This window comes from Rhinoderma darwinii, unplaced genomic scaffold (genome assembly GCF_050947455.1).
Source record: "Rhinoderma darwinii isolate aRhiDar2 unplaced genomic scaffold, aRhiDar2.hap1 Scaffold_141, whole genome shotgun sequence".
Taxonomy (NCBI): domain Eukaryota; kingdom Metazoa; phylum Chordata; class Amphibia; order Anura; family Rhinodermatidae; genus Rhinoderma; species Rhinoderma darwinii.
This window is the reverse complement of record NW_027461969.1, coordinates 242272-263153: the sequence shown is the minus strand read 5'-3', so window position 1 is coordinate 263153 and position 20882 is coordinate 242272. Positions and strand designations below refer to the sequence as shown.

Sequence of the window (20882 nt, the reverse complement as noted above, 5' to 3'; positions counted from 1 at the left end):
GGGGAATTGTGAGAGGTATAAAGGATACTGGGGACATTGTAGCTGTAATGGGGGCATTTTGGTTTGGATATGGGATAGTGGTGATTTCATATAAGCATGTTGTCTGCCACGGGGTACTTTGACTGGCATGGTGTTTTTGTGGTTAGTTAGCATTGTGTCTGGCATGGATGAAATTGTGGCTAACATTGGGGGCATTTTAACTGGGATAAGGGACATAGCAGGGGTCATGAGGGCATTGTGTCTGGCAGGTGTCATGGCTAGCATGGGGATTTGTATCTGTCATGTGCTAGTTGGCAAAGGGGGAAGTGAGCGCATTGTTGCTTTTTATTGCAGCATAGTGGCTCGTAAAGGGATATTGCCAGTTTTTAAATACCACTTGGGCATAGGGGCTGGCTTAAAGGGCATTGATTATTGCATGGAAGAGAGTTGATTGTGACTTAAAAGGAGGCAATATGGCTGGCATAAGGCATATTGGCTCTTATAAGAACCTGGTGGCTGGCATGGGGAATAGTAAATGGCATAAGGTACTTTGTGGGTGTTATGGGGGCATTATGTCTGGCCTGAAGAGCATTGTGGCTTTTTTTGGGGTATTGTGGCTGGTATAGAGGGCACTCTGGTTGTCATGTGGGAATTTTGGTTGGCCTAGCAGGTATTGTGGCTTGCATAGGGTTCATTAAAGGCATTGTGATTGTCATGGGGAAAGGTGGTTGGCACTGAGGACTTTGTGGCAGGTACTGCAGCTTTTTAGGTATTGTTGTTCTCAAACGGGCATTGTGCTGTGATTGGAACATTGTGACTGTCGTGACTTCTTAATTCAGGAGAGCAAAGAAGAAAAAATAACTTTACTCAAAAGGGTTTTTGTTCCAGGAGGCATAAGTTAAGTGAGAAATGGTTACTTATACTTTTGGGTAAAAGTATGTTTTCAGTCTTTTGTGTGGCTAATAAATTTTGATAAAATTACTCTTGAAAGTATTATCATTACGTAAAGTAGGTGTGATAGAAATAATTCACACAGTTTTGATAATAAAATGATTTTGAGTTGGATTTCCCTGGTCAGGTTGTGTTTGGTTGTGGTTTGCAAAAGGTTTTTTTTTTCCGATAGTAATTGTTCTCGTAGGATATTCTTGAGAATGTGATTGGTGAGTGTCACGGACACTGGGTTTGTGGACCCACTAGGCCGCTCCGCTGTAGCGGGGCGGCAGCTGACCAGGTCACAGTCTATGCGAAAGTAAAATGGCAGACTGTAATGCTTGGGTACCTGAAATAGTCTGGGCGGTGGCTGTTGCTTCAGCACGGTTGGAGGCAGGTGCGGCAAGTGGCGCCAGACGTGGCGGGCAGTATCCGATGAGCGGTAGACACTTGACGTGGCAGATGGCACTTGACGTGGCAGATCGCATTTGACGTGGCAGATGGCACTTGACGTGGCAGATGGCACTTGACGTGGCAGATGGCACTTGACGTGGCAGAAGGCACTTGACGTGGCAGATGGCACTTGACGTGGCAGAAGGCACTAGAACGCGGGTAGGCACAGGAACAATACGGAATACAGGAACGGTAACATGCCACGGGTAACAGCTGGAACGGGAGACACTAAGGGACCATTTGCGAGACAGACTGGGAAAGACTAACTACGCTCAGGCAAGGATTAGAAGGCCAGGGGCCTTCTTATAGACCAGGAAATCGTGGCAGTTGATGATGATGACGATCCTAATTGCGCGTGCTGGCCCTTTAAGGCCGGGCGCGAGCGTGCGCGCGCACCCTACGGGACCCAGCCGGACGGAGCGGAAGTGAGCGCTACAGTGAGTAAATTAGGGAATGTGGTCAGAGACATTTCTATGCTACTTGTGGCTTCTAGTCAGGATGGGGTGGACGGTGCAGATTCTTGGATAGGAATTCTTCAGGTGGGATCTCTAGTTTGGCTCATCAGAAGGTATCCCAGAAAGGGTTCAATTGCCCTTTAATAAATACTTTTGTTTTATGAGAAACTAGGCACACTAACATCTCTTTACTGATCCAATACATCTATAGCATATACCAGGAACGTATTATCACACCTCTTTTTTTTTTTTTTTTCTAGGTGTCTATTTGAAAGTGAAAAGAAGCAAGATATGGAATCCTCCAGTCAGCGGCAATAGAGGAATCAGAGAACTGGTAATTAATATTATTATTAATTACTGATAATTATCAGGCTAGTTTCTAGCTCTGGACTTTCAGAGGTGTGGTAATACCTTCCTAGTATATAAGAATACATGTCTAGTAGTACATATATTGGCTACAGATATTTCAGGGCATTGTAAATGCCTTTGCATTCTGCACATGGATTCACTGCATTAACATTCCAACATACACATTCATCACCATCTCCCCTTTCCCAATTGGAAATTTTTGCTGTCATGTGGGCATTGTGGCAGGTATGGAGGGCCCTGTGGCCGGCATTGAGAGAAATGAGGTAACTGTGGCTGTCATGGGGCATTATGACTGGCAAAAGCAGAAATGAGGGCATTTTGGCTGGCATAGAGGACATTTTGGCTGTCATGGAGATATTGTGGCCGGGATAAGGGACATTGTGGGTAAAATGGGTTCAAAGTGGCTCTTATGGGAGTATTATGGCTTGCATTTAGGCATTGTTGCTTGAATGGGAGCCATTATGGCTGGCGTTGGAGCATTCCAGATGGAATAAGGCATATAGCGGGTGTCATGTGGGCATTGTGGCTTAAATTAGCGGCATTATGGTTAGAACAAGGCCATTCTAGTTTGCATAGGCTAATAATGGCATTGTGACTGGCATGGAGGGCATTGTGGCTGACATGTGCCATCATTGCTGGCATAGGGATTTGTGACTGTCATGTGGACATTGTGGTTGACAAAGAGGAAATGAGTACATTGTAGCTGGCATGAAAGGCTTTGTTTTTAGGCAAATGAGAGCATTTTGTCTGTCATATGGGCATTGATTATATGTAGCTGTCAGTGTGTCCTTGTGGTTGGCATAAGGGGCATTGGCAGCATTGTTACTGGCTGTTATGGTGGCATTTTGACTGGAATAATAGACATATCGGGTGTTATTGTGGCTGGCATGGGGGCTTTGTGGTTGTCATGTTGTCATTGTTTTTGGACAAGGGTGAAGTGAGGGTGTTGTGACTGGCATGGATGGTGTTGTGTCTCGCAAAAGGGGATGTGAGGACATTTTGGCTGTCATGGAGGCAATATGGTTGGTATACGGGCATTGGAGGTTTGTGGTTGTCGTTTTGGCAATGTGGCTGGCATAAGGGGTATTGTTTCCGGGATTAAGTACATTGTATCTGGCATTGTGGTTGTAATGTGGAATTATTGCTGGCATGAGGGCTTTGTGGTTGCCTTGAGGATATTGTGGTTGGCTAAAAGGAAATTAAGGGCATTCTGGCTGGCATGGAGGTCATTGTAACTGGCAAAGGAGGAAGTGAGGGCATTTTGGTTATAGTGGGGATTCGTGGCTGGCATAAGGGCATTAAAGGCTTTTGCTGGTCAAAGAGGCATTGTGGCGAGCATAAGGTGCATTGACAGCATTGTTGCTTTAATAAAGTACATTGTGGCTGGCATGGGGGATTTGTGACTGGGAAAATGGATATAGCTGTTGTCATTTTGGCATTGTAGATTGCACAGGGGCATTGTGGGTGGTATGGAGACTTTCCTTTTGGAAAGGTGGCGATGAGGCATTCTGGCTGGCATGTATTTAATTGTGGCTGTAATAAGGACATAGTGGCTGAGATAAGAGATATTGTGGATGTCATGGTGGCATATTGGCTATTATGGTCAGCATTGTGACTGGAAAATATGAGTTTTTGCTGGCATGGAGCACTATAGCTGGTAGAAAGGATATGATGGCCTTCATGGGGCAATGAGACTGATTAGAGGATCATTAAGCTTATTTCAGTTGTCTTTGAGGAATTCTAATTCAGTGTGGCTGTCATGGGGGCATTTTAATAGTTATGAAGGTATTAGGGCTGGCATGGAGGGCATTGAGGTATTTATGTGGGCATTGTGGCTGGTAAAATGGGCAATGAGAGCATTGTAGTTGTCATTGGGGCATTTTGGCCATTGTAGGGCAATAGTTTCTGTCATGGGCACTGTGGCTCTCATGTGGGCTTTATTGTGAGTTTCATGGGGTATTGTGACTGGGATTACGAACATTGTGGATGTCATGAGGGCATTTTGAGGAGATAAGGAATATTGCAGATGGGGGTTTAGTAAATTTCATGGAGTCATTGTGGCTGGCAAGATGACTTTTTTGACTGTCATAGGGCATTATAGTTGTCATAGGGGCACTGAGGCCATTGTGGTTGTCATGGTTTTATTGCGGTTGGCTAAGGGGGCATTGAGGGCAATGTGTCTGGAATAAGGGGAATTGTGAGAGGTATAAAGGATACTGGGGACATTGTAGCTGTAATGGGGGCATTTTGGTTTGGATATGGGATAGTGGTGATTTCATATAAGCATGTTGTCTGCCACGGGGTACTTTGACTGTCATGGTGTTTTTGTGGTTAGTTAGCATTGTGTCTGGCATGGATGAAATTGTGGCTAACATTGGGGGCATTTTAACTGGGATAAGGGACATAGCAGGGGTCATGAGGGCATTGTGTCTGGCAGGTGTCATGGCTAGCATGGGGATTTGTATCTGTCATGTGCTAGTTGGCAAAGGGGGAAGTGAGCGCATTGTTGCTTTTTATTGCAGCATAGTGGCTCGTAAAGGGATATTGCCAGTTTTTAAATACCACTTGGGCATAGGGGCTGGCTTAAAGGGCATTGATCATTGCATGGAAGAGAGTTGATTGTGACTTAAAAGGAGGCAATATGGCTGGCATAAGGCATAGTGGCTCTTATAAGAACCTGGTGGCTGGCATGGGGAATAGTAAATGGCATAAGGTACTTTGTGGGTGTTATGGGGGCATTATGTCTGGCCTGAAGAGCATTGTGGCTTTTTTTGGGGTATTGTGGCTGGTATAGAGGGCACTCTGGTTGTCATGTGGGAATTTTGGTTGGCCTAGCAGGTATTGTGGCTTGCATAGGGTTCATTAAAGGCATTGTGATTGTCATGGGGAAAGGTGGTTGGCACTGAGGACTTTGTGGCAGGTACTGCAGCTTTTTAGGTATTGTTGTTCTCAAACGGGCATTGTGCTGTGATTGGAACATTGTGACTGTCGTGACTTCTTAATTCAGGAGAGCAAAGAAGAAAAAATAACTTTACTCAAAAGGGTTTTTGTTCCAGGAGGCATAAGTTAAGTGAGAAATGGTTACTTATACTTTTGGGTAAAAGTATGTTTTCAGTCTTTTGTGGGGCTAATAAATTTTGATAAAATTACTCTTGAAAGTATTATCATTACGTAAAGTAGGTGTGATAGAAATAATTCACACAGTTTTGATAATAAAATGATTTTGAGTTGGATTTCCCTGGTCAGGTTGTGTTTGGTTGTGGTTTGCAAAAGGTTTTTTTTTTCGATAGTAATTGTTCTCGTAGGATATTCTTGAGAATGTGATTGGTGAGTGTCACGGACACTGGGTTTGTGGACCCACTAGGCCGCTCCGCTGTAGCGGGGCGGCAGCTGACCAGGTCACAGTCTATGCGAAAGTAAAATGGCAGACTGTAATGCTTGGGTACCTGAAATAGTCTGGGCGGTGGCTGTGGCTTCAGCACGGTTGGAGGCAGGTGCGGCAAGTGGCGCCAGACGTGGCGGGCAGTATCCGATGAGCGGTAGACACTTGACGTGGCAGATGGCACTTGACGTGGCAGATCGCATTTGACGTGGCAGATGGCACTTGACGTGGCAGATGGCACTTGACGTGGCAGATGGCACTTGACGTGGCAGAAGGCACTTGACGTGGCAGATGGCACTTGACGTGGCAGAAGGCACTAGAACACGGGTAGGCACAGGAACAATACGGAATACAGGAACGGTAACATGCCACGGGTAACAGCTGGAACGGGAGACACTAAGGGACCATTTGCGAGACAGACTGGGAAAGACTAACTACGCTCAGGCAAGGATTAGAAGGCCAGGGGCCTTCTTATAGACCAGGAAATCGTGGCAGTTGATGATGATGACGATCCTAATTGCGCGTGCTGGCCCTTTAAGGCCGGGCGCGAGCGTGCGCGCGCACCCTACGGGACCCAGCCGGACGGAGCGGAAGTGAGCGCTACAGTGAGTAAATTAGGGAATGTGATCAGAGACATTTCTATGCTACTTGTGGCTTCTAGTCAGGATGGGGTGGACGGTGCAGATTCTTGGATAGGAATTCTTCAGGTGGGATCTCTAGTTTGGCTCATCAGAAGGTATCCCAGAAAGGGTTCAATTGCCCTTTAATAAATACTTTTGTTTTATGAGAAACTAGGCACACTAACATCTCTTTACTGATCCAATACATCTATAGCATATACCAGGAACGTATTATCACACCTCTTTTTTTTTTTTTTTTCTAGGTGTCTATTTGAAAGTGAAAAGAAGCAAGATATGGAATCCTCCAGTCAGCGGCAATAGAGGAATCAGAGAACTGGTAATTAATATTATTATTAATTACTGATAATTATCAGGCTAGTTTCTAGCTCTGGACTTTCAGAGGTGTGGTAATACCTTCCTAGTATATAAGAATACATGTCTAGTAGTACATATATTGGCTACAGATATTTCAGGGCATTGTAAATGCCTTTGCATTCTGCACATGGATTCACTGCATTTACATTCCAACATACACATTCATCACCATCTCCCCTTTCCCAATTTGAAATTTTTGCTGTCATGTGGGCATTGTGGCAGGTATGGAGTGCCCTGTGGCCGGCATTGAGAGAAATGAGGTAACTGTGGCTGTCATGGGGCATTATGACTGGCAAAAGCAGAAATGAGGGCATTTTGGCTGGCATAGAGGACATTTTGGCTGTCATGGAGATATTGTGGCCGGGATAAGGGACATTGTGGGTAAAATGGGTTCAAAGTGGCTCTTATGGGAGTATTATGGCTTGCATTTAGGCATTGTTGCTTGAATGGGAGCCATTATGGCTGGCGTTGGAGCATTCCAGATGGAATAAGGCATATAGCGGGTGTCATGTGGGCATTGTGGCTTAAATTAGCGGCATTATGGTTAGAACAAGGCCATTCTAGTTTGCATAGGCTAATAATGGCATTGTGACTGGCATGGAGGGCATTGTGGCTGACATGTGCCATCATTGCTGGCATAGGGATTTGTGACTGTCATGTGGACATTGTGGTTGACAAAGAGGAAATTAGTACATTGTAGCTGGCATGAAGGGCTTTGTTTTTAGGCAAATGAGAGCATTTTGTCTGTCATATGGGCATTGATTATATGTAGCTGTCAGTGTGTCCTTGTGGTTGGCATAAGGGGCATTGGCAGCATTGTTACTGGCTGTTATGGCGGCATTTTGACTGGAATAATAGACATATCGGGTGTTATTGTGGCTGGCATGGGGGCTTTGTGGTTGTCATGTTGTCATTGTTTTTGGACAAGGGTGAAGTGAGGGTGTTGTGACTGGCATGGATGGTGTTGTGTCTCGCAAAAGGGGATGTGAGGACATTTTGGCTGTCATGGAGGCAATATGGTTGGTATACGGGCATTGGAGGTTTGTGGTTGTCGTTTTGGCAATGTGGCTGGCATAAGGGGTATTGTTTCCGGGATTAAGTACATTGTATCTGGCATTGTGGTTGGAATGTGGAATTATTGCTGGCATGAGGGCTTTGTGGTTGCCTTGAGGATATTGTGGTTGGCTAAAAGGAAATTAAGGGCATTCTGGCTGGCATGGAGGTCATTGTAACTGGCAAAGGAGGAAGTGAGGGCATTTTGGTTATAGTGGGGATTCGTGGCTGGCATAAGGGCATTAAAGGCTTTTGCTGGTCAAAGAGGCATTGTGGCGAGCATAAGGTGCATTGACAGCATTGTTGCTTTAATAAAGTACATTGTGGCTGGCATGGGGGATTTGTGACTGGGAAAATGGATATAGCTGTTGTCATTTTGGCATTGTAGATTGCACAGGGGCATTGTGGGTGGTATGGAGACTTTCCTTTTGGAAAGGTGGCGATGAGGGCATTCTGGCTGGCATGAATTTAATTGTGGCTGTAATAAGGACATAGTGGCTGAGATAAGAGATATTGTGGATGTTATGGTGGAATATTGGCTCTTATGGTCAGCATTGTGACTGGAAAATATGATTTTTTGCTGGCATGGAGCACTATAGCTGGTAGAAAGGATATGATGGCCTTCATGGGGCAATGAGACCGATTAGAGGATCATTAAGCTTATTGCAGTTGTCTTTGAGGAATTCTAATTCAGTGTGGCTGTCATGGGGGCATTTTAATAGTTATGAAGGTATTAGGGCTGGCATGGGGGGCATTGAGGTATTTATGTGGGCATTGTGGCTGGTAAAATGGGCAATGAGAGCATTGTAGTTGTCATTGGGGCATTTTGGCCATTGTAGGGCAATAGTTTCTGTCATGGGCACTGTGGCTCTCATGTGGGCTTTATTGTGAGTTTCATGGGGTATTGTGACTGGGATTACGAACATTGTGGATGTCATGAGGGCATTTTGAGGAGATAAGGAATATTGCAGATGGGGGTTTAGTAAATTTCATGGAGTCATTGTGGCTGGCAAGATGACTTTTTTGACTGTCATAGGGCATTATAGTTGTCATAGGGGCACTGAGGCCATTGTGGTTGTCATGGTTTTATTGCGGTTGGCTAAGGGGGCATTGAGGGCAATGTGTCTGGAATAAGGGGAATTGTGAGAGGTATAAAGGATACTGGGGACATTGTAGCTGTAATGGGGGCATTTTGGTTTGGATATGGGATAGTGGTGATTTCATATAAGCATGTTGTCTGCCACGGGGTACTTTGACTGTCATGGTGTTTTTGTGGTTAGTTAGCATTGTGTCTGGCATGGATGAAATTGTGGCTAACATTGGGGGCATTTTAACTGGGATAAGGGACATAGCAGGGGTCATGAGGGCATTGTGTCTGGCAGGTGTCATGGCTAGCATGGGGATTTGTATCTGTCATGTGCTAGTTGGCAAAGGGGGAAGTGAGCGCATTGTTGCTTTTTATTGCAGCATAGTGGCTCGTAAAGGGATATTGCCAGTTTTTAAATACCACTTGGGCATAGGGGCTGGCTTAAAGGGCATTGATTATTGCATGGAAGAGAGTTGATTGTGACTTAAAAGGAGGCAATATGGCTGGCATAAGGCATAGTGGCTCTTATAAGAACCTGGTGGCTGGCATGGGGAATAGTAAATGGCATAAGGTACTTTGTGGGTGTTATGGGGGCATTATGTCTGGCCTGAAGAGCATTGTGGCTTTTTTTGGGGTATTGTGGCTGGTATAGAGGGCACTCTGGTTGTCATGTGGGAATTTTGGTTGGCCTAGCAGGTATTGTGGCTTGCATAGGGTTCATTAAAGGCATTGTGATTGTCATGGGGAAAGGTGGTTGGCACTGAGGACTTTGTGGCAGGTACTGCAGCTTTTTAGGTATTGTTGTTCTCAAACGGGCATTGTGCTGTGATTGGAACATTGTGACTGTCGTGACTTCTTAATTCAGGAGAGCAAAGAAGAAAAAATAACTTTACTCAAAAGGGTTTTTGTTCCAGGAGGCATAAGTTAAGTGAGAAATGGTTACTTATACTTTTGGGTAAAAGTATGTTTTCAGTCTTTTGTGGGGCTAATAAATGTTGATAAAATTACTCTTGAAAGTATTATCATTACGTAAAGTAGGTGTGATAGAAATAATTCACACAGTTTTGATAATAAAATGATTTTGAGTTGGATTTCCCTGGTCAGGTTGTGTTTGGTTGTGGTTTGCAAAAGGTTTTTTTTTTTCGATAGTAATTGTTCTTGTAGGATATTCTTGAGAATGTGATTGGTGAGTGTCACGGACACTGGGTTTGTGGACCCACTAGGCCGCTCCGCTGTAGCGGGGCGGCAGCTGACCAGGTCACAGTCTATGCGAAAGTAAAATGGCAGACTGTAATGCTTGGGTACCTGAAATAGTCTGGGCGGTGGCTGTGGCTTCAGCACGGTTGGAGGCAGGTGCGGCAAGTGGCGCCAGACGTGGCGGACAGTATCCGATGAGCGGTAGACACTTGACGTGGCAGATGGCACTTGACGTGGCAGATGGCATTTGACGTGGCAGATGGCACTTGACATGGCAGATGGCACTTGACGTGGCAGAAGGCACTTGACGTGGCAGAAGGCACTTGACGTGGCAGATGGCACTTGACGTGGCAGAAGGCACTAGAACGCGGGTAGGCACAGGAACAATACGGAATACAGGAACGGTAACATGCCACGGGTAACAGCTGGAACGGGAGACACTAAGGGACCATTTGCGAGACAGACTGGGAAAGACTAACAACGCTCAGGCAAGGATTAGAAGGCCAGGGGCCTTCTTATAGACCAGGAAATCGTGGCAGTTGATGATGATGACGATCCTAATTGCGCGCGCTGGCCCTTTAAGGCCGGGCGCGAGCGTGCGCGCGCACCCTACGGGACCCAGCCGGACGGAGCGGAAGTGAGCGCTACAGTGAGTAAATTAGGGAATGTGGTCAGAGACATTTCTATGCTACTTGTGGCTTCTAGTCAGGATGGGGTGGACGGTGCAGATTCTTGGATAGGAATTCTTCAGGTGGGATCTCTAGTTTGGCTCATCAGAAGGTATCCCAGAAAGGGTTCAATTGCCCTTTAATAAATACTTTTGTTTTATGAGAAACTAGGCACACTAACATCTCTTTACTGATCCAATACATCTATAGCATATACCAGGAACGTATTATCACACCTCTTTTTTTTTTTTTTCTAGGTGTCTATTTGAAAGTGAAAAGAAGCAAGATATGGAATCCTCCAGTCAGCGGCAATAGAGGAATCAGAGAACTGGTAATTAATATTATTATTAATTACTGATAATTATCAGGCTAGTTTCTAGCTCTGGACTTTCAGAGGTGTGGTAATACCTTCCTAGTATATAAGAATACATGTCTAGTAGTACATATATTGGCTAGAGATATTTCAGGGCATTGTAAATGCCTTTGCATTCTGCACATGGATTCACTGCATTTACATTCCAACATACACATTCATCACCATCTCCCCTTTCCCAATAGGAAATTTTTGCTGTCATGTGGGCATTGTGGCAGGTATGGAGGGCCCTGTGGCCGGCATTGAGAGAAATGAGGTAACTGTGGCTGTCATGGGGCATTATGACTGGCAAAAGCAGAAATGAGGGCATTTTGGCTGGCATAGAGGACATTTTGGCTGTCATGGAGATATTGTGGCCGGGATAAGGGACATTGTGGGTAAAATGGGTTCAAAGTGGCTCTTATGGGAGTATTATGGCTTGCATTTAGGCATTGTTGCTTGAATGGGAGCCATTATGGCTGGCGTTGGAGCATTCCAGATGGAATAAGGCATATAGCGGGTGTCATGTGGGCATTGTGGCTTAAATTAGCGGCATTATGGTTAGAACAAGGCCATTCTAGTTTGCATAGGCTAATAATGGCATTGTGACTGGCATGGAGGGCATTGTGGCTGACATGTGCCATCATTGCTGGCATAGGGATTTGTGACTGTCATGTGGACATTGTGGTTGACAAAGAGGAAATTAGTACATTGTAGCTGGCATGAAGGGCTTTGTTTTTAGGCAAATGAGAGCATTTTGTCTGTCATATGGGCATTGATTATATGTAGCTGTCAGTGTGTCCTTGTGGTTGGCATAAGGGGCATTGGCAGCATTGTTACTGGCTGTTATGGCGGCATTTTGACTGGAATAATAGACATATCGGGTGTTATTGTGGCTGGCATGGGGGCTTTGTGGTTGTCATGTTGTCATTGTTTTTGGACAAGGGTGAAGTGAGGGTGTTGTGACTGGCATGGATGGTGTTGTGTCTCGCAAAAGGGGATGTGAGGACATTTTGGCTGTCATGGAGGCAATATGGTTGGTATACGGGCATTGGAGGTTTGTGGTTGTCGTTTTGGCAATGTGGCTGGCATAAGGGGTATTGTTTCCGGGATTAAGTACATTGTATCTGGCATTGTGGTTGGAATGTGGAATTATTGCTGGCATGAGGGCTTTGTGGTTGCCTTGAGGATATTGTGGTTGGCTAAAAGGAAATTAAGGGCATTCTGGCTGGCATGGAGGTCATTGTAACTGGCAAAGGAGGAAGTGAGGGCATTTTGGTTATAGTGGGGATTCGTGGCTGGCATAAGGGCATTAAAGGCTTTTGCTGGTCAAAGAGGCATTGTGGCGAGCATAAGGTGCATTGACAGCATTGTTGCTTTAATAAAGTACATTGTGGCTGGCATGGGGGATTTGTGACTGGGAAAATGGATATAGCTGTTGTCATTTTGGCATTGTAGATTGCACAGGGGCATTGTGGGTGGCATGGAGACTTTCCTTTTGGAAAGGTGGCGATGAGGCATTCTGGCTGGCATGTATTTAATTGTGGCTGTAATAAGGACATAGTGGCTGAGATAAGAGATATTGTGGATGTCATGGTGGCATATTGGCTATTATGGTCAGCATTGTGACTGGAAAATATGAGTTTTTGCTGGCATGGAGCACTATAGCTGGTAGAAAGGATATGATGGCCTTCATGGGGCAATGAGACTGATTAGAGGATCATTAAGCTTATTTCAGTTGTCTTTGAGGAATTCTAATTCAGTGTGGCTGTCATGGGGGCATTTTAATAGTTATGAAGGTATTAGGGCTGGCATGGAGGGCATTGAGGTATTTATGTGGGCATTGTGGCTGGTAAAATGGGCAATGAGAGCATTGTAGTTGTCATTGGGGCATTTTGGCCATTGTAGGGCAATAGTTTCTGTCATGGGCACTGTGGCTCTCATGTGGGCTTTATTGTGAGTTTCATGGGGTATTGTGACTGGGATTACGAACATTGTGGATGTCATGAGGGCATTTTGAGGAGATAAGGAATATTGCAGATGGGGGTTTAGTAAATTTCATGGAGTCATTGTGGCTGGCAAGATGACTTTTTTGACTGTCATAGGGCATTATAGTTGTCATAGGGGCACTGAGGCCATTGTGGTTGTCATGGTTTTATTGCGGTTGGCTAAGGGGGCATTGAGGGCAATGTGTCTGGAATAAGGGGAATTGTGAGAGGTATAAAGGATACTGGGGACATTGTAGCTGTAATGGGGGCATTTTGGTTTGGATATGGGATAGTGGTGATTTCATATAAGCATGTTGTCTGCCACGGGGTACTTTGACTGTCATGGTGTTTTTGTGGTTAGTTAGCATTGTGTCTGGCATGGATGAAATTGTGGCTAACATTGGGGGCATTTTAACTGGGATAAGGGACATAGCAGGGGTCATGAGGGCATTGTGTCTGGCAGGTGTCATGGCTAGCATGGGGATTTGTATCTGTCATGTGCTAGTTGGCAAAGGGGGAAGTGAGCGCATTGTTGCTTTTTATTGCAGCATAGTGGCTCGTAAAGGGATATTGCCAGTTTTTAAATACCACTTGGGCATAGGGGCTGGCTTAAAGGGCATTGATTATTGCATGGAAGAGAGTTGATTGTGACTTAAAAGGAGGCAATATGGCTGGCATAAGGCATAGTGGCTCTTATAAGAACCTGGTGGCTGGCATGGGGAATAGTAAATGGCATAAGGTACTTTGTGGGTGTTATGGGGGCATTATGTCTGGCCTGAAGAGCATTGTGGCTTTTTTTGGGGTATTGTGGCTGGTATAGAGGGCACTCTGGTTGTCATGTGGGAATTTTGGTTGGCCTAGCAGGTATTGTGGCTTGCATAGGGTTCATTAAAGGCATTGTGATTGTCATGGGGAAAGGTGGTTGGCACTGAGGACTTTGTGGCAGGTACTGCAGCTTTTTAGGTATTGTTGTTCTCAAACGGGCATTGTGCTGTGATTGGAACATTGTGACTGTCGTGACTTCTTAATTCAGGAGAGCAAAGAAGAAAAAATAACTTTACTCAAAAGGGTTTTTGTTCCAGGAGGCATAAGTTAAGTGAGAAATGGTTACTTATACTTTTGGGTAAAAGTATGTTTTCAGTCTTTTGTGGGGCTAATAAATTTTGATAAAATTACTCTTGAAAGTATTATCATTACGTAAAGTAGGTGTGATAGAAATAATTCACACAGTTTTGATAATAAAATGATTTTGAGTTGGATTTCCCTGGTCAGGTTGTGTTTGGTTGTGGTTTGCAAAAGGTTTTCTTTTTTCGATAGTAATTGTTCTCGTAGGATATTCTTGAGAATGTGATTGGTGAGTGTCACGGACACTGGGTTTGTGGACCCACTAGGCCGCTCCGCTGTAGCGGGGCGGCAGCTGACCAGGTCACAGTCTATGCGAAAGTAAAATGGCAGACTGTAATGCTTGGGTACCTGAAATAGTCTGGGCGGTGGCTGTGGCTTCAGCACGGTTGGAGGCAGGTGCGGCAAGTGGCGCCAGACGTGGCGGGCAGTATCCGATGAGCGGTAGACACTTGACGTGGCAGATGGCACTTGACGTGGCAGATGGCATTTGACGTGGCAGATGGCACTTGACGTGGCAGATGGCATTTGACGTGGCAGATGGCACTTGACGTGGCAGAAGGCACTTGACGTGGCAGAAGGCACTAGAACGCGGGTAGGCACAGGAACAATACGGAATACAGGAACGGTAACATGCCACGGGTAACAGCTGGAACGGGAGACACTAAGGGACCATTTGCGAGACAGACTGGGAAAGACTAACTACGCTCAGGCAAGGATTAGAAGGCCAGGGGCCTTCTTATAGACCAGGAAATCGTGGCAGTTGATGATGATGACGATCCTAATTGCGCGTGCTGGCCCTTTAAGGCCGGGCGCGAGCGTGCGCGCGCACCCTACGGGACCCAGCCGGACGGAGCGGAAGTGAGCGCTACAGTGAGTAAATTAGGGAATGTGGTCAGAGACATTTCTATGCTACTTGTGGCTTCTAGTCAGGATGGGGTGGACGGTGCAGATTCTTGGATAGGAATTCTTCAGGTGGGATCTCTAGTTTGGCTCATCAGAAGGTATCCCAGAAAGGGTTCAATTGCCCTTTAATAAATACTTTTGTTTTATGAGAAACTAGGCACACTAACATCTCTTTACTGATCCAATACATCTATAGCATATACCAGGAACGTATTATCACACCTCTTTTTTTTTTTTTTTTCTAGGTGTCTATTTGAAAGTGAAAAGAAGCAAGATATGGAATCCTCCAGTCAGCGGCAATAGAGGAATCAGAGAACTGGTAATTAATATTATTATTAATTACTGATAATTATCAGGCTAGTTTCTAGCTCTGGACTTTCAGAGGTGTGGTAATACCTTCCTAGTATATAAGAATACATGTCTAGTAGTACATATATTGGCTACAGATATTTCAGGGCATTGTAAATGCCTTTGCATTCTGCACATGGATTCACTGCATTAACATTCCAACATACACATTCATCACCATCTCCCCTTTCCCAATAGGAAATTTTTGCTGTCATGTGGGCATTGTGGCAGGTATGGAGGGCCCTGTGGCCGGCATTGAGAGAAATGAGGTAACTGTGGCTGTCATGGGGCATTATGACTGGCAAAAGCAGAAATGAGGGCATTTTGGCTGGCATAGAGGACATTTTGGCTGTCATGGAGATATTGTGGCCGGGATAAGGGACATTGTGGGTAAAATGGGTTCAAAGTGGCTCTTATGGGAGTATTATGGCTTGCATTTAGGCATTGTTGCTTGAATGGGAGCCATTATGGCTGGCGTTGGAGCATTCCAGATGGAATAAGGCATATAGCGGGTGTCATGTGGGCATTGTGGCTTAAATTAGCGGCATTATGGTTAGAACAAGGCCATTCTAGTTTGCATAGGCTAATAATGGCATTGTGACTGGCATGGAGGGCATTGTGGCTGACATGTGCCATCATTGCTGGCATAGGGATTTGTGACTGTCATGTGGACATTGTGGTTGACAAAGAGGAAATGAGTACATTGTAGCTGGCATGAAAGGCTTTGTTTTTAGGCAAATGAGAGCATTTTGTCTGTCATATGGGCATTGATTATATGTATATGAAAATGGATGCATGAAAAAATGCCTGGTAGTGGACACTAACGCTATAACACTTATCACAGAGACAAATGAACTCCTACCCAGCACAGTTAGTAACAACATGAAGTAAGGAAAAACATAACGAAATGATTATGAAAACAGGTATGTGTGAACAAGGCAGATAGAACACATTTCTAATAAATGAGCGAATAGTGATGGGAAAACGTACCCATAATGAGTCCAGGACTGAATGCACAGCAGTATGTCCACCCCAACGCGCGTTTCGGCGCTAATGCCTTCGTCTTGACCCCCAGACGAAGGCATTAGCGCCGAAACGCGCGTTGGGGTGGACATACTGCTGTGCATTCAGTCCTGGACTCATTATGGGTACGTTTTCCCATCACTATTCGCTCATTTATTAGAAATGTGTTCTATCTGCCTTGTTCACACATACCTGTTTTCATAATCATTTCGTTATGTTTTTCCTTACTTCATGTTGTTACTAACTGTGCTGGGTAGGAGTTCATTTGTCTCTGTGATAAGTGTTATAGCGTTAGTGTCCACTACCAGGCATTTTTTCATGCATCCATTTTCATATACTACTTACCTTATGAGCTGCATGGCTTGCATGTCCTTTTAACCTGTTGGTTTTTGGATCCGTTTTTTATTCTAGTATGTCTATATGTTGTTTTCAATAAAGTATTTTCTCAATTTCATATACTTCCGGTTTTCAGGCATCTTCTTTTGTAGGTTATATATTTATGTTTCGGATGCTTATGTGGGTACACGCCCCAGGATCTAGCTCATATCACACTAATTAATTTCTTGTTTGCTGACAGCCGCAAGGTACTTCTGTTGGGCTGTTCTGATCCATGCTGTGCTTTTCGGTTATATTGATTATATGTAGCTGTCAGTGTGTCCTTGTGGTTGGCATAAGGGGCATTGGCAGCATTGTTACTGGCTGTTATGGTGGCATTTTGACTGGAATAATAGACATATCGGGTGTTATTGTGGCTGGCATGGGGGCTTTGTGGTTGTCATGTTGTCATTGTTTTTGGACAAGGGTGAAGTGAGGGTGTTGTGACTGGCATGGATGGTGTTGTGTCTCGCAAAAGGGGATGTGAGGACATTTTGGCTGTCATGGAGGCAATATGGTTGGTATACGGGCATTGGAGGTTTGTGGTTGTCGTTTTGGCAATGTGGCTGGCATAAGGGGTATTGTTTCCGGGATTAAGTACATTGTATCTGGCATTGTGGTTGTAATGTGGAATTATTGCTGGCATGAGGGCTTTGTGGTTGCCTTGAGGATATTGTGGTTGGCTAAAAGGAAATTAAGGGCATTCTGGCTGGCATGGAGGTCATTGTAACTGGCAAAGGAGGAAGTGAGGGCATTTTGGTTATAGTGGGGATTCGTGGCTGGCATAAGGGCATTAAAGGCTTTTGCTGGTCAAAGAGGCATTGTGGCGAGCATAAGGTGCATTGACAGCATTGTTGCTTTAATAAAGTACATTGTGGCTGGCATGGGGGATTTGTGACTGGGAAAATGGATATAGCTGTTGTCATTTTGGCATTGTAGATTGCACAGGGGCATTGTGGGTGGTATGGAGACTTTCCTTTTGGAAAGGTGGCGATGAGGGCATTCTGGCTGGCATGAATTTAATTGTGGCTGTAATAAGGACATAGTGGCTGAGATAAGAGATATTGTGGATGTTATGGTGGAATATTGGCTCTTATGGTCAGCATTGTGACTGGAAAATATGATTTTTTGCTGGCATGGAGCACTATAGCTGGTAGAAAGGATATGATGGCCTTCATGGGGCAATGCGACCGATTAGAGGATCATTAAGCTTATTGCAGTTGTCTTTGAGGAATTCTAATTCAGTGTGGCTGTCATGGGGGCATTTTAATAGTTATGAAGGTATTAGGGCTGGCATGGAGGGCATTGAGGTATTTATGTGGGCATTGTGGCTGGTAAAATGGGCAATGAGAGCATTGTAGTTGTCATTGGGGCATTTTGGCCATTGTTGGGCAATAGTTTCTGTCATGGGCACTGTGGCTCTCGTGGGCTTTATTGTGAGTTTCATGGGGTATTGTGACTGGGATTACGAACATTGTGGATGTCATGAGGGCATTTTGAGGAGATAAGGAATATTGCAGATGGGGGTTTAGTAAATTTCATGGAGTCATTGTGGCTGGCAAGATGACTTTTTTGACTGTCATAGGGCATTATAGTTGTCATAGGGGCACTGAGGCCATTGTGGTTGTCATGGTTTTATTGCGGTTGGCTAAGGGGGCTTTGAGGACAATGTGTCTGGAATAAGGGGAATTGTGAGAGGTATAAAGGATACTGGGGACATTGTAGCTGTAATGGGGGCATTTTGGTTTGGATATGGGATATTGGTGATTTCATATAAGCATGTTGTCTGCAATGGGGTACTTTGACTGTTATGGTGTTTTTGTGGTTAGTTAGCATTGTGTCTGGCATGGATGAAATTGTGGCTAACATTGGGGGCATTTTAACTGGGATAAGGGACATAGCAGGGGTCATGAGGGCATTGTGTCTGGCAGGTGTCATGGCTAGCATGGGGATTTGTATCTGTCATGTGCTAGTTGGCAAAGGGGGAAGTGAGCGCATTGTTGCTTTTTATTGCAGCATAGTGGCTCGTAAAGGGATATTGCCAGTTTTTAAATACCACTTGGGCATAGGGGCTGGCTTAAAGGGCATTGATTATTGCATGGAAGAGAGTTGATTGTGACTTAAAAGGAGGCAATATGGCTGGCATAAGGCATAGTGGCTCTTATAAGAACCTGGTGGCTGGCATGGGGCATAGTAAATGGCATAAGGTACTTTGTGGGTGTTATGGGGGCATTATGGCTGGCCTGAAGAGCATTGTGGCTTTTTTTGGGGTATTGTGGCTGGTATAGAGGGCACTCTGGTTGTCATGTGGGAATTTTGGTTGGCCTAGCAGGTATTGTGGCTTGCATAGGGTTCATTAAAGGCATTGTGATTGTCATGGGGAAAGGTGGTTGGCACTGAGGACTTTGTGGCAGGTACTGCAGCTTTTTAGGTATTGTTGTTCTCAAACGGGCATTGTGCTGTGATTGGAACATTGTGACTGTCGTGACTTCTTAATTCAGGAGAGCAAAGAAGAAAAAATAACTTTACTCAAAAGGGTTTTTGTTCCAGGAGGCATAAGTTAAGTGAGAAATGGTTACTTATACTTTTGGGTAAAAGTATGTTTTCAGTCTTTTGTGGGGCTAATAAATGTTGATAAAATTACTCTTGAAAGTATTATCATTACGTAAAGTAGGTGTGATAGAAATAATTCACACAGTTTTGATAATAAAATGATTTTGAGTTGGATTTCCCTGGTCAGGTTGTGTTTGGTTGTGGTTTGCAAAAGTTTTTTTTTTTTCGATCGTAATTGTTCTTGTAGGATATTCTTGAGAATGTGATTGGTGAGTGTCACGGACACTGGGTTTGTGGACCCACTAGGCCGCTCCGCTGTAGCGGGGCGGCAGCTGACCAGGTCACAGTCTATGCGAAAGTAAAATGGCAGACTGTAATGCTTGGGTACCTGAAATAGTCCGGGCGGTGGCTGTGGCTTCAGCACGGTTGGAGGCAGGTGCGGCAAGTGGCGCCAGTAGTGGCGGGCAGTATCCGATGAGCGGTAAACACTTGACGTGGCAGATGTCACTTGACGTGGCAGATGGCACTTGACATGGCAGATGGCACTTGATGTGGCAGAAGGCACTTGACGTGGCAGATGGCACTTGACGTGGCAGAAGGCACTAGATCGCGGGTAGGCACAGGAACAATACGGAATACAGGAACGGTAACATGGCACGGGTAACAGCTGGAACGGGAGACACTAAGGGACCATTTGCGAGACAGACTGGGAAAAACTAACAACGCTCAGGCAAGGATTAGAAGGCCAGGGGCCTTCTTATAGACCAGGAAATCGTGGCAGTTGATGATGATGACGATCCTAATTGCGCGCGCTGGCCCTTTAAGGCCGGGCGCGAGCGTGCGCGCGCACCCAAGGGGACCCAGCCGGACGGAGCGGAAGTGAGCGCTACAGTGAGTAAATTAGGGAATGTGGTCAGAGACATTTCTATGGTACTTTTGGCTTCTAGTCAGGATGGGGTGGACAGTGCAGATTCTTGGATAGGAATTCTTCAGGTGGGATCTCTAGTTTGGCTCATCAGAAGGTATCCCAGAAAGGGTTCAATTGCCCTTTAAAAATTACTTTTGTTTTATGAGAAACTAGGCACACTAACATCTCTTTACTGATCCAATACATCTATAGCATATACCAGGAACGTATTATCACACCTCTTTTTTTTTTTTTCTAGGTGTCTATTTGAAAGTGAAAAAAAGCAAGATATTGAATCCTCCAGTCAGCGGCAATAGAGGAATCAGAGAACTGGTAATTAATATTATTATTAATTACTGATAATTATCAGGCTAGTTTCTAGCTCTGGACTTTCAGAGGTGTGGTAATACCTTCCTAGTATATAAGAATACATGTCTAGTAGTACATATATTGGCTACAGATATTTCAGGGCATTGTAAATGCCTTTGCATTCTGCACATGGATTCACTGCATTTACATTTCAACATACACATTCATCACCATCTCCCCTTTCCCAATAGGAAATTTTTGCTGTCATGTGGGCATTGTGGCAGGTATGGAGGGCCCTGTGGCCGGCATTGAGAGAAATGAGGTAACTGTGGCTGTCATGGGGCATTATGACTGGCAAAAGCAGAAATGAGGGCATTTTGGCTGGCATAGAGGACATTTTGGCTGTCATGGAGATATTGTGGCCGGGATAA

General features: G+C 44.9%; 1 long non-coding RNA gene across 4 annotated transcripts in view; it reads left to right on the top strand.

The window, feature by feature from the left end:
* The window catches only part of LOC142699196 (uncharacterized), a 56933-nt gene that overhangs the window by 15462 nt on the left and 20589 nt on the right, over positions 1-20882 (top strand). For 2 of the 4 annotated variants that reach the window (XR_012866084.1, XR_012866083.1), the window contains exons 5-9: positions 2078-2151; positions 6452-6525; positions 10826-10899; positions 15182-15255; positions 20402-20475. This is a non-coding gene — a long non-coding RNA (uncharacterized LOC142699196). The remainder of the gene's footprint in view (positions 1-2077; positions 2152-6451; positions 6526-10825; positions 10900-15181; positions 15256-20401; positions 20476-20882) is intronic. The other 2 variants (XR_012866085.1, XR_012866082.1) reach the window with 1 other exon arrangement.